Consider the following 12,107-nt stretch of genomic DNA (forward strand, 5'->3'; position numbering starts at 1 on the left):
GAAACGGACAGGCGTACTTGACACCTCTGAATCAGTGGTCATCCCTAGTCAATAGTAAGCACAGCAAGAGTCTTACTGGTTCACCAATCACAACACACATGCTACCGTAACCAAGACACAGGCATCATGCACTATTAGTTAATGCCTAGTTGGATGAGTTATGCCATGTGTTCATTTACTGATGTGTTTTGAAGAGATTTCTGTCTGTCTCCCCACTAACTTGTCTTCTGTAGGTCAACCCTGTGCCCAACAGATATGAGACTTGTCCATTGTTTGCTGGTGCTATATCAATTCATAAAATTGAATTGAATTATTTTGCCATGAATGAAAAAAAAAACACCATCACAGACAAAACAAAGGACAAGTGTGAGGTAAGGAACCAAATCCAAACACAATGCTGCATCTTGTCGTCTACCACTCACCTAGTGTTTAATCCATAGGTATCGAGCGCCCTGAACGCAGTCCTACAGGGGCAGTTACTCTAGGGGAAAAACGGACAAAGGTTCGAGTCGCTAGTACCCCATTATATGATGCAAATGAATTAGTTTACATCTACTAGAGTATTCAGTTATATACTGTCAGCTCACTTCTTCCATTGTCTTTTTTGCTCCATGTCCTTCCCTTTCACTGGTTGATCTCAAAAGTCTTCTCAAATGACTTGTCCAACCATCACAGGAGTGAGGAAGTAAGATAAGGAAACCATAGCAAGAATCATCTCCTCTTATCAGCTGGAGCATTTCAGAATCTTTATCTCACATTTGTTGTGAGCGAGATAAGAACTTAAAAAAAAAACACGATCCCTCACAAGAGCTCACGAATTACTAACTCCGGAAAGTCTTACTTAACTGTAATAAAGCTTTAATAGAACAGTGATGTTCACAAAATGAAAAATGAGAAATGAAATATGTTGAGGAAAGCATTAGATGGGTCTATGAACAGTTGGTTAGACTGAACAGATCGTTTAAAAGCTAATGTTGTGCCACAATTTTTTTGGTGGCCATATGATGTTTATGTCCTCAAACATGCTTTTTATATCTTGCAGTTATCATCTAAATATTGGCTTACCATTTTTCAGCTTTGCATTTAGCAATCAATTTTTACGATTTTATACATTTTGTACCATTCATGTAATTAGGGCATCTATTATCCCATCTGTATATCTGTCAGTTGCTGTGTGTTTATGTGTTTTTGGTTTATTTTACACCTCAACTGATAACAACTGTGCTCATCTCTCTCAGGTTCTCTTCTTTGGCCCTGGACCCAGGAGGCCAATCTCCGATGTCGTTTCGGAGGGCCACTTTTTACTGCAGTCCAACTGCTGCACTACTTCAGGTAGAACTCGGCATGAATGGTCTGGACAGTTTCCTACCCCTTTCATACATAACACTTAGTCAACCTACAACACCTATCACAGCAATTCAGCAATTTTGTGTTTCTTTAATGTGTAGGTCCAACGATCAATTGCAAACATGGTTGCAAAGTTGGGTGGTTGGAACGACTGGTTGAGACAAGTCTTTAGAAGCAACGTTCCTTGATATTTGCTGTTGTTAATGTTCTAATTGCGTTAGTGTCTTCACTTTGAATGCAGTGTCATCCACAACAGCAAGCTGACAGAACAATTGTAGGGGAACACCACAGTTAAGCAGGGATGTATCGCATCATCAATGCAGTTCTCCTTGGCCAAAGGCGACTGCAGCCAAGAGATCGACACAAGGATCAGCAAAGCCATTTGGAGATCCATTTATCTCAGCATCCACACCAAGATCAGGATCTTCAAGAGCAAAATGTCCTCAGTGTTCTCCTGTATGGCTCAGAGTGCTGGAAGAACAACATTGCTATCAAAAGAAAATTGGAGGTATTCCAGACCAAAATGTCTGCGGAGCATCCTCAAGATCTTCTGACAAAACACCATCTCAAATGAAGATCTCCAGAGCAGGACGGGAACAGTAACCATGCAGGAGACAATCCAGGCATGCTGATGGAGATGGCTGCTGGGACACGTCTATTGCATGCCACCCGACTCGCGACCCAGAACAGCTCTGCGCTGAACGCCCCAGGGGAAAAGCTGAAAAGCAAAGGACAGACCTTCGAAGCATCAGCAGACCGAGTCGGATAGAGATCCCTTGCCATAGCCTCGAGCGCCAGGCGGCTCAGAAAGGATGAACTGAACTTCATACGTAAGTGCATGCCTGGACATTGTACTAGAGTGTGGGCAGGGTATTGTGCAGGTCAACTTATCAAGACAATCTCCAATGCATTCCCACCGACCCCTGCAGTGGCCAGGCGATGTTCAGACGTCGTCTGAAGTTCAGTTTCAGTGTGGAAGGGTGCAGTTGGAGCAGTTTGTCTGTAGGCGCTATTTTCCTGTTTTACCTGATTTGCATGATTTGTCATGTGATATGTTATGTTTTACCACTGAAACGAACCAATTAGTACTACTTACTTACTGTCTCTGTGGTGACTACAATTTAGATCTTTGAAATCGACACTTTGATGTTGGGGCATACACAGTGATAGTGCTAGCTAAAATGAATAGGGTTTAAGATGAACATTCAGTTCTTTGTGAGGCCTGTCTCTTGTCACAGGAGTGCTGGTGGAACTACTAGTTACTAAACCAGCCTGCCCTCCCTCCCTCTTTCCCTCCCTCCCACCCTTTCTCCCTCTCTCTTCTCTGCCCTTCCCCCACTCTGTGTAAAAACAAATCTCCTTTTCTGCTCCCAGCCTGAAACTATTGAGTCAACAAATGTCAATGCAGCTTGACTTGGAGGGCCGGCAGAACAACCAAGCAGTCCAGTAGACATAGCAGGCCATTAGTGAAGGGATGGGGTCTCCTTTTTAAAACTGGAGAAGAGCCAAAGGCAGATTATTTTCAGACAAGAACCACCTGTTAAAATGTGCACAGGACAGAAAAGGGTAGATTAAAAACCCCTCATTGCCAGAGGGAGAGACTGCCAGCTTGCACATGTGCAGCACCACTCACAAATGACTGAAGGGGTTTCAGCGGCAAGATTAGCAGGAGTGGATTTTTGTTTTATTTGTTATTTAAGATCCTTTCTCAGTATTATTTAGCAACTTTGTGCAATGAGGTTTTGTAAACATGCAGTGTTTCAAAGCTTTTTGGAAAACAACATAAATACACTACCAAAACAGGCAAATATATGTACTTAAATGTCCATTACTACAGGATGGTTATGGAAGGAAATGTAGAGCACTTAATGGAGCACAACTGACTGACATCACATGATATTGGCAGCCATTTTGGGTGATGCAACAAATGCTGTTTTACATTACTCTCTTCAGATTGCCTGTATAGTAGTGGGATTGTGTTTGTGTAGTGACACCCTTTTTTGGTCTTTTGAAGTTTGGGTGGTGTCCCCAAAACAGACAAGTGCCGTCTCTCGAAGTTGTTAACCAGCTTGCTTAGATTGACTACATAGTTAATCTTGGATTGAAGAATGGCTGTTGATTTAGAGTGCATTCCTTCACAAATGTATATGAAACCACTGGCAATGTTGTCTCTGTAGGGTGCACATCTAGCAGCCAGTATCAAATTTCATTGTAAGATCAAACTTCATCTCTGACCACTAGCATCCTGATCCACACCATGTGTACAAATTCCTCAGTGACACACACAACTCTGTCTGCCCCACTTGACTGGTTCACACTGCTGAATTTGTCTTTTTAAACTACCCCACCCCTCCTTCGCCTCACCGCCAGCAGCCCGCTCGCTGAAGCCCACGTGGCCAATGTAAACAGGAGGTGGGCCTTGGCAGACACATAAAGAGAAATATGCTGCCTCTGCGGAGCCTTTGAAAGGTTGGAGTGTTGTCTTACCCCCTGCTCTAAAACGAGCCTGTCAGCCGAGAATGGGCCAAAATAAGACCGTGGCTGTGGAAACAAGGGCAGGGCTGCCTCGTGGGGACAAGTGGAGTCTCTCACCCTGCGCTCAGAGCGAGAGGCAAAGGCCATGCCAAAGGGGAACTCCCCTGACCAACACCGTTAGAAACTGAACATTGCAAATAGGCTAAAGCAAGAAAAAAAAGAGAGAGAGAGAGAGAGAGAGAAAACACTCTGAATGCTGAGTCTTCTTATGACTCACTCTTCCTTCCTGTTTCTTCTTGGAGGCGGGTGCTTTTTTTGTCAGCCTTATAAACCCACAGTTGTGGAGTGGAAGTCTTTTTTTTCCTTCCCAAAATACAGACAAACTATGCTTCTCTGAAGAGTGGAACTATTTCTAACAGCATGGAACTACAGAGTGAAGTTGTGTTGGATCAGTGATTGAGTTCTTAGGATTACCGACATCACTGGATTTTTTTTTATCCTTTTACTTCTTTTTCTTTTTTTGGTCAAACTCTTTCATGCTCCTTCATTTGTTTTGTCTAGTCTTTCCCTCCTCCTCCTCCTCCTCCTCTCTGTGGCTTGGCTTGCCGGAGCCGTATCCTGTGCAGTAATCCATTCCAGTGCTTGGGGGCAGCCTCCACAGTGTGCACTATTGTGTACGGCTGAAAAAAGGAGGGGGGAGAGAGAAGGAACCCTGGCCCTTTGTGTGTTAAGGACTCAGCAGGAAGGTGATTTTGCAATTACTTCAGCTTGCCAGCAGAGCAGGCTCTCTCCGATCCACATGCACACCACTGTCCAGTCTGCGAGCCACAGCCTCAGCTAGAACTACATACAGGGAGTGCGTGTGTATGTGTGCGTGTATGTGTGTCAGCGGGTGTGAGACTGAGTGTGTGCGTGTGCTCCAAGTGGCCAACAGCTATGCCGGGCTTCTCCTTCTGATGATGAGAGCAGACGTCAGACTGGCCCATGAATATTGATGTGGAGGATAGTCTGTTTCATAGAAGAACAGGAGGAAGCAAGATGGCTGCCCTTTAGGATTTGTTAAAGAGGAGAGCCAGACGGTTTGCTGGAATTCTACAGAGTGGAGGGACGTAAAGCGAGGTGAGAGTTTGCTTTGTGTTTTCTTTCTTGTCCTTCTTTCCTTCGGGCTTAAAAGAATTTTCAGCAAATGTAGGGCTTAGCCCTTGCATGCTAATATCCTCTGTAGCACCGAGAGCTAACATAATAAGGAGGGGATATTAGATAAAGCTTCTCCAACATGGCTGACGTTTTTTTCTTTCTTCTCTTTTTTTGAGCTAGTAGAAATAGAGAGATATCACATTGATTTTAATCCTTTGCTATGGTCCACTGGACACTCTTTGGTCTAAGGAATTTCACTGCTTTAGAAAATGGTGACCTTTTAACAGCTGCTGGTTACTTTTCTTGAGGCATTATAACCAAATACATCTGCTATTAATGGAACACTCAAGCCCCCAGCTGAAAATGTATCTTATCTCTTAAATGCCTGCTGTCCTTATTTGGATATCTGTGCTAGGAGTGATAAATTGAAGAGTATGTTTTTAGAAGGGAAAAATATTTTGTTGTTTTTTCATGTTTTGGGGGTGAGATTTTTTTGTTTATTTCATGTATCAGAGTTCCTTCATCTGTTTTTAAATATAGAATATGCAGGTGTACTGGTGTTTGCCTGCTTATCAGTGTGAATGGAGGGAATTTAGAGCGAGTGTTCTTTTGGGGGCAGTGCTATAATGACACTGAGCTTGTAGTGGAGTTGAGCGAGGGATATTGTAGCTACTGGCTTTGTGCATCTCGTGAATCAGCTTTCATTGCATTCACCGATGAATGACAAGCAGACACAAAGGCAAGCGTGGTCCAAGGAGAGGAGAGAAAAAAGGAAAAGAGTGGGGAATTGTAGTGGTGGAAGACAACAAGGTCAGGAGCTTTGAAGGAAAAGAAACCCAATCCCTGCGCACCATTAGTTGAGGAATTGGGAAGGGAATTTGTGAGCTGTTTTTTTTTCTTGCAAATAAAAGAGGGATTTTTTTTTTCTTCTCCACACATATTTATCCAAGAGGATGAAAGAAGCCAAAAGGTACAAAGAGGCAAACAAACAAAAATAGAAAATACAAAGCACTGGAAGATATCTAGAATCCTTTCAGTGTTTGAAGAAAATAAAGTCATGTGGTATGAAAAATGCTGGCTTCGCATTTTCCACTGTATATGTGTATGTTCCACATCCATTCCATGCCCTTAAAGTTCACATTCCATGATCCGTTTCAGGGGTCTGGAGAATATTGGCGTCTCTCTGGCAGTATGCTGTGGACAAATTCCATACTTAGATGTGTGGGGGAGGGACCTAGTTCTTAACAGAGATTTAAAACTAAGAGAAAAGTTAAACAATCACTTGTGGCAAACTTTCTAACGCATTTTCATTGACATTTCATGTCAGCATTCGACCAACTACACTGTTCATTGAAGTGGTTGTTGCATCTGCATTTTAGAGAGTACAAGAGTACTACTTTACAGAGTTAAAAACACCAAACTACCCATATGTTTTGGTAAATACAATAAATGACAGTTATTGAGGTGCTGTGGCTTTGTACTGCTGCCACTAATGGACTTTACACTTAACTGTGGGGTGTGATAGCATTAATAAGAGCACTAATACAAGATTTAAAGATTTAAATTTGTGTGGGCTGGTTCTCACACATCACTCTAAACATATTAACCACGGTAAATTGTTTTTACAACCCCAGGCCAAAGACCCCTTGAACAAATGAATTGCAAATGAGCCGTTGCTTCTCCTGAGCATCTGAGGTCATTTACACTCACATTAGGATTAACGTCATAATTACCTATTAGGATATGACCGATGATGGACTCCCCTTCTGCTCATCAGGGTTTGTGTATTTGATATGTGTATTCCCTACCTGCACTTTCACCAAGGCAGTTTGATATGCTAAAGAAGCCCATGCCTGCGAGGGTTTACAGCCACGGGTCCCTAATAGGGTGCTGTAAACAACATCTGAGAGATGGGAGGTGCGAATGCAAAGGGCTCTCTAATGAAGGAATCTGGTTAGATGTCAACCCTGCAGAAGCTCCATACCAATAAAGATATCAATAACATGATTGTGTTGTTGTAATAAGAATATGCTATAAAGCATTTTTTTCAGCTCATGAAAAAATTGTGACACTGATTGTTACCTACACAGAAAGATCTTCAGCTGGGCTTTTCCCGCTCAAATTCCCCCTCTTTCTCATGAAGATGGATCTAAAGCCCACTGCATTCATGGCCAAAAGTCAAGCAAAAACAAAGTATGGCCAAGTCACTGTCAAACTACAGCAAGGTAGCGATCATTCTCATCATTATCATTAGTATGTATTTACACACGAAAATAGGTCAGGTTACCCAGTCCAAAACAAGAGATGAAATGGCCCAGTCCGTCAGAGCTCACCCTGGGAGGCTGAGGCACGGTGGAGGCTTCCAGTCCTCAGTGCTGAGAGCTCACTGTCAGGAGCCTTCCATGTAACAATGGCAGGGCGCCCCACCCAGCCCATGGCATGGCACTGTTTTGATATGGTAAGCATGGTCGTTAACTGCACCGTGTCAACATGGCTCCATACCCAAGCCCAGGACAAGTGAGTCTGACCTCAGGCCTGTTTTGACTGGAAGAGCACCGTAGACTTGTACTGTGAGAAGAGTTCAGTTTGTCAGTTGTGGGAGACTTGCTACGGTATAGATAAGACTCGTTTAGCAACTGAGTAAGCTGTGAGGGTACATTGATCGTTTAGTAATGTAAAATTCAGGTAGAATTGGGTGAAGCTTGTGCGAATAGGAAGGAAAGACTTCTTTTAACAATAATGCTTAAATGTTTAACTGACAAACAAAGGATACTTCAGATTATTGGCTCGGTCTTTGGAAATCAATTTGACTATTTAATCAATTTTAAGATTTAAAAAATCTGTCTTTGAACAATAAAGCACAATATTATGAAATTAATTATAAAATATCCATAACAGTGGAAAAATATTTGGCAACATTATGTGTTACATAATATATGCATCTGTATATGGCAACTATTTTGTAGAACATTGTCTTTTACAAACTGAAATAGAAAGAATTCCAGACAGACTAATGGTTACATTTACTTTGTGATCATTATCTGTCAAAACATCTCAGTCCTTCTGTAGAAATGATTTACCTCAGTACTTATATGTTGTGCAACAATGAAAATGTGATGTTATCAAGTATGTTGCTAGCTGTGCTTAATCCTGTGACAAAGGCATAGAAATACAGTTTATCTGTGAAGACCTCATTGGGGAGGTTTCTCTAAACAAAATGGAGGAGAGTCAGATAAATCAATCAGGTAGACATGGGCAGCTCTCATCAATCTGCACAGACTGATAAACACACCGTGAGGCTGTAGACTTCTCTCAAGTGAGGTGCTTTAAAAGTTCCCTCCACATTCCTCTCAACTCACCGACAATATCTGTTTTTGTAAGAATGTTCCACCACCACAGTGTCCCACAACAATGCTGCGTGTCACAATGGGCCATGCTGACCTTTGACTTCTGACGTCAGCTTAGTGCATCATATTTCTTGCCAGAGGCCATTTGGATCATGACATGGTGGAACAGGTTTAGAGCTGTTCAAAGAGCCTTAGCGTTTCCTAGTAACCAGCTTCTCTGTCCCTGATTCAAAATGGAGAGATAGGTAGTATTGATGAGCATGCTGCTGTTGCATTCATTCCTGCTGCAGGCATAGGGGGTAGGCACCAAGGAACCATCTTATGTGCCTCCTTGCTTCTATCCTCTTTTTGAGAGTCCTAGTTGTCCGTGTGTCTGCATTGCACCTCATCTTCTCCATTCTACTATCATGTGCATTTTGAAATGTTGTGGTTTAAAAAACATGAAGTAGCACTATCCATATTTGGTATGAGGAAGCCACCGACTTGTTTAGCCCATCCTGACCGTTTGCACGTAATATTGCACAATTATTTTTGTCTGATTAAGTAATCTGACGACTTCCAGTCTGTAATTGCTGACACTCCCATAGTGTAGCTCTATTGATGTCCTTGCTGAGGAATCTGAAGGCAACCCCAGTCCCGGGTGACACCGGCTCCTTCCTGCCGGAGTCGTTTTTGGCCGGTGGGTTTGTTGGCTGTGCGGCAGGCCGTGAGGTGCGGCCAGGGTGGGAGCCTGAAGCTGAGAGCTGGACAGGAGCGTATCAGTGTCACGGTTTACCTCAGGGGTGAATTGACAAGGGCACTACTCCGAGCTGCCTCCACGTGAGCGGGCGCACATGGCCGCTCTGTTTACAAACACTGTCCTAGCATTCCGGCACGCTTGTTACGTAACCACCCTAGTGAGTAGCATCTCTGAAGCCATCTACCAGCCCGCTCTAGATATGGGAACGTCACCATCCTGCCATGGGGGGTGCAGGAGGGGGTGGTGTGCGTGTGTGAGTGTGTGTCGAGAGAGGTGGGGTGTGTAGAGTCGGGAGGTGTGGCGTCGCTGGCCAAGGTAGTGTCTGTAACGCAGAATGTGCCCACGACAAGAGCGTAGGCTTCTGGAAAGGCCGTCTGCCTGACCGGCTAGTGGAGGCCCAGACACTGGTGGGTAGGGGAGTCGCTGGCACACGGTTTAGAACACATTCAGCCAGTGTCACTGGCCTACACAGTGAAAACATTATCTTAGACTCAAATGTTGATTGTATATGTCCTCTATAAACCTGTGATATGTTCCTTATTAACATTTCCCGCTGAGAGAAGTGTTCACGTCCCTTGTGGTCTTCTTCGGAAAGTAGATGTTCTTTGAAAAGGTGTTAATTTGATGCCAAATAGGGTTTCCGAAAACCGTGTGGGTCCATTACGCTTACCATGTGTGGAAATTCAAAGAAAAGGTCATCTTAACAGAAAATGCACATATGGGAGAACTGGCTCACTTTGTTTCACCTCAGAAAATGTGGCAGTTGGTATGGTACAAATACTCCAAGATACGTTTGCAGACATTTTTTTCTTGATTTGGTAGTTACTTCTTATTTCATTGATTGCAATAAGTACATTTGTGTCAAAATGAGAAATGTTTTCACTTATGTGTGTTGGTTTTGTAAGAGAAGGCAGACTGGAAGCAGTGGGTTATATACCACATGTGCATGAGATACTTGCTTTTGCACACACACACACACACACACACATACTCTCACTCAATCTCTTTTAAGTTGTCTAAATCGAATAATTTCCACAGCTAAGATTGTTTGTAACGCGACTTGGCCAGATCTTACACTTTATGGTCAAACTCTCAAAAGTCAAATCCTTCACAGTGGTGCCTTCATAGGAAAACAGTACTTGAGAGTTTCTTAATAAAAAAACTAAAACAGAGTAAAAAGGTTTGAAATGGAACCTGCAAGAGTCCAGGAGTCCTTGAGGAGTGTAACGGGTGAAATGAGTAATGAGCTTAGCTTGTGATTCAGGGCAGGCAGGGGAACTTCAAACCTGTCCTCATCATGCCTCAGTCATGTGATCCTCGGCAAGCTCTACCCACCATATGAGAAATGGGACACTTGGAGACCACAGCAAACTAAACAAACGCTCTTGAAATGTTTGCCTTGTCTAAAATGGCTGTCACACAGGCCAGGGAGGAGGGGGGTGGAGGAGAGAGAGGGTTGTGTTTAGGCCTTCTATTCACACCAGTAGGAGTCAGCTGGCTGTGAGTGTCATTCAAGACCGCCACCTTACTATAGTCTTTCAATGACATCACTAGCTAGATACTTCTGAAGGTTTCAAGCATACAAGGCTCGATATTAGGTTTCCACTCAGGAATGTGAAGCCACGGCAGCTGGTATCTCTGGCTAGTCCCCTTCCACTGACAGGTGTGTGTGTGTGTGCTGGTGTGTGTTTGTTTTTGTCAGTGTGCAGATGAACATATTTAGGATGGTGTAATTATTTTTCAAAGACCTGTTCTGAACAGGTTGCTGTTGTTGTGGGTGCTAGCATAGTCCCTGTGCTAAGATGGTGGAGTGAAATGTGGAGTCCTGTCCTGACAGGTTGACATTCCCTCAGCTTTGTCTATTGATCAAATAATCCACCTTAATCTACCCACACGACATCCCTATCCCTTCCCTTCCTGATACAGACTGCATTGCCTATGTTGTCTATGTACTAAAGTACCTTCTAGGTGTGAGCCCTGACCTCTGTCCAAAATGCCTTTTAGTTTTATATTAGAGGTCTAAAAACCTGGAAGGGATCATATGCTGTTCCAAATTCAACTCACTGTTTGTGTTCCAAGTAGGGGTTGATTTAGTTGTTGTATTCAACTGTGCTCTCCTATGAACAGCAAAAGTATTTAACACAAATCAGTTGAACACATTAAGACTTGCATTTGTTGTTGCAGACAGATTTTGCTTTTCACTTAGAAGGCCTGACTCACGGTGAGCCCATCCTTGACTTAGAGTAATGTGTGAGACATAGCTTCCATACAAGGAGAAGTATCATGTCACGTGCCTGCACTCATGGGAGGGGGAAAGACACCATAGCAACAGTCCCCGAGGTCAGGCTGCCTGAAAACCAATGAGAGCAAAGATATTGATACATTCCTTGCCAATATCAGATGCAGAACACATGACGGATTCTCTTACCTTCTACTTTTTCTAGCTATTTCTGTCACCCTACTCACATGGAGTAAATATCAATCTGAGTATTAAGGCTGTTTCAAAAGTAGTCTGATGATATGAAGGAATTCTATGTCATTTAATAGCTGTATCCCACTATATGTGTGAGTGCATTATTGGGGATCTCTTCAAAACCTGAATCAGATGCAGGTTATTTGTCTTAAGAAAATGGGGCAGCTGCTGTTCCCAGCTCACCAGTGTTTCATGCTTGTTTTCATTTACTCTCATGTGACTGACTCATGTTTACCACCAACTTCCTCTTCCTGTTTAATTGAGTCCTTTTCTGGGCTTGGTTTAACAAAAACAGAAATCAGACATCCACTGAGAAAAGTCTTTTGCAGAAACCAAGTTTAACCAAGTCTATGTGGAAGAAAGTTAAAGGTTAGAGTGCTGTTCCTATTTAATCTGTAGATTGTGGCAGATACTCAAAATAATGCTAATAATTGAGCATCAAAGTTCAAGTTTTTTTTAATTTAATCTTCAAAAGGCAACCTTTGACACACCATACATACTGAAAAGTATCCAGTGTTTTAAAGCATTACCAAAAGCACTGACTTAACAGTATGTGGAATTTCCTCTTGAAAGACTGGCTGAAGTTATG

At 42.9% G+C, this 12,107-nt stretch overlaps 1 protein-coding gene across 1 annotated transcript in view; it reads left to right on the forward strand.

Annotated features, from left to right (window-relative positions):
* Positions 1-4,070: 4,070 nt before the first annotated feature.
* The window catches only part of tet2 (tet methylcytosine dioxygenase 2), a 29,723-nt gene continuing 21,686 nt past the window's right edge, over positions 4,071-12,107 (forward strand). The window contains exon 1 of the mRNA XM_012831803.3: positions 4,071-4,941. The gene's annotated coding sequence lies outside the window, so the exon portion shown is untranslated. The remainder of the gene's footprint in view (positions 4,942-12,107) is intronic.

This window comes from Clupea harengus, chromosome 22, assembly GCF_900700415.2.
Source record: "Clupea harengus chromosome 22, Ch_v2.0.2, whole genome shotgun sequence".
Taxonomy (NCBI): Eukaryota; Metazoa; Chordata; class Actinopteri; order Clupeiformes; family Clupeidae; genus Clupea; species Clupea harengus.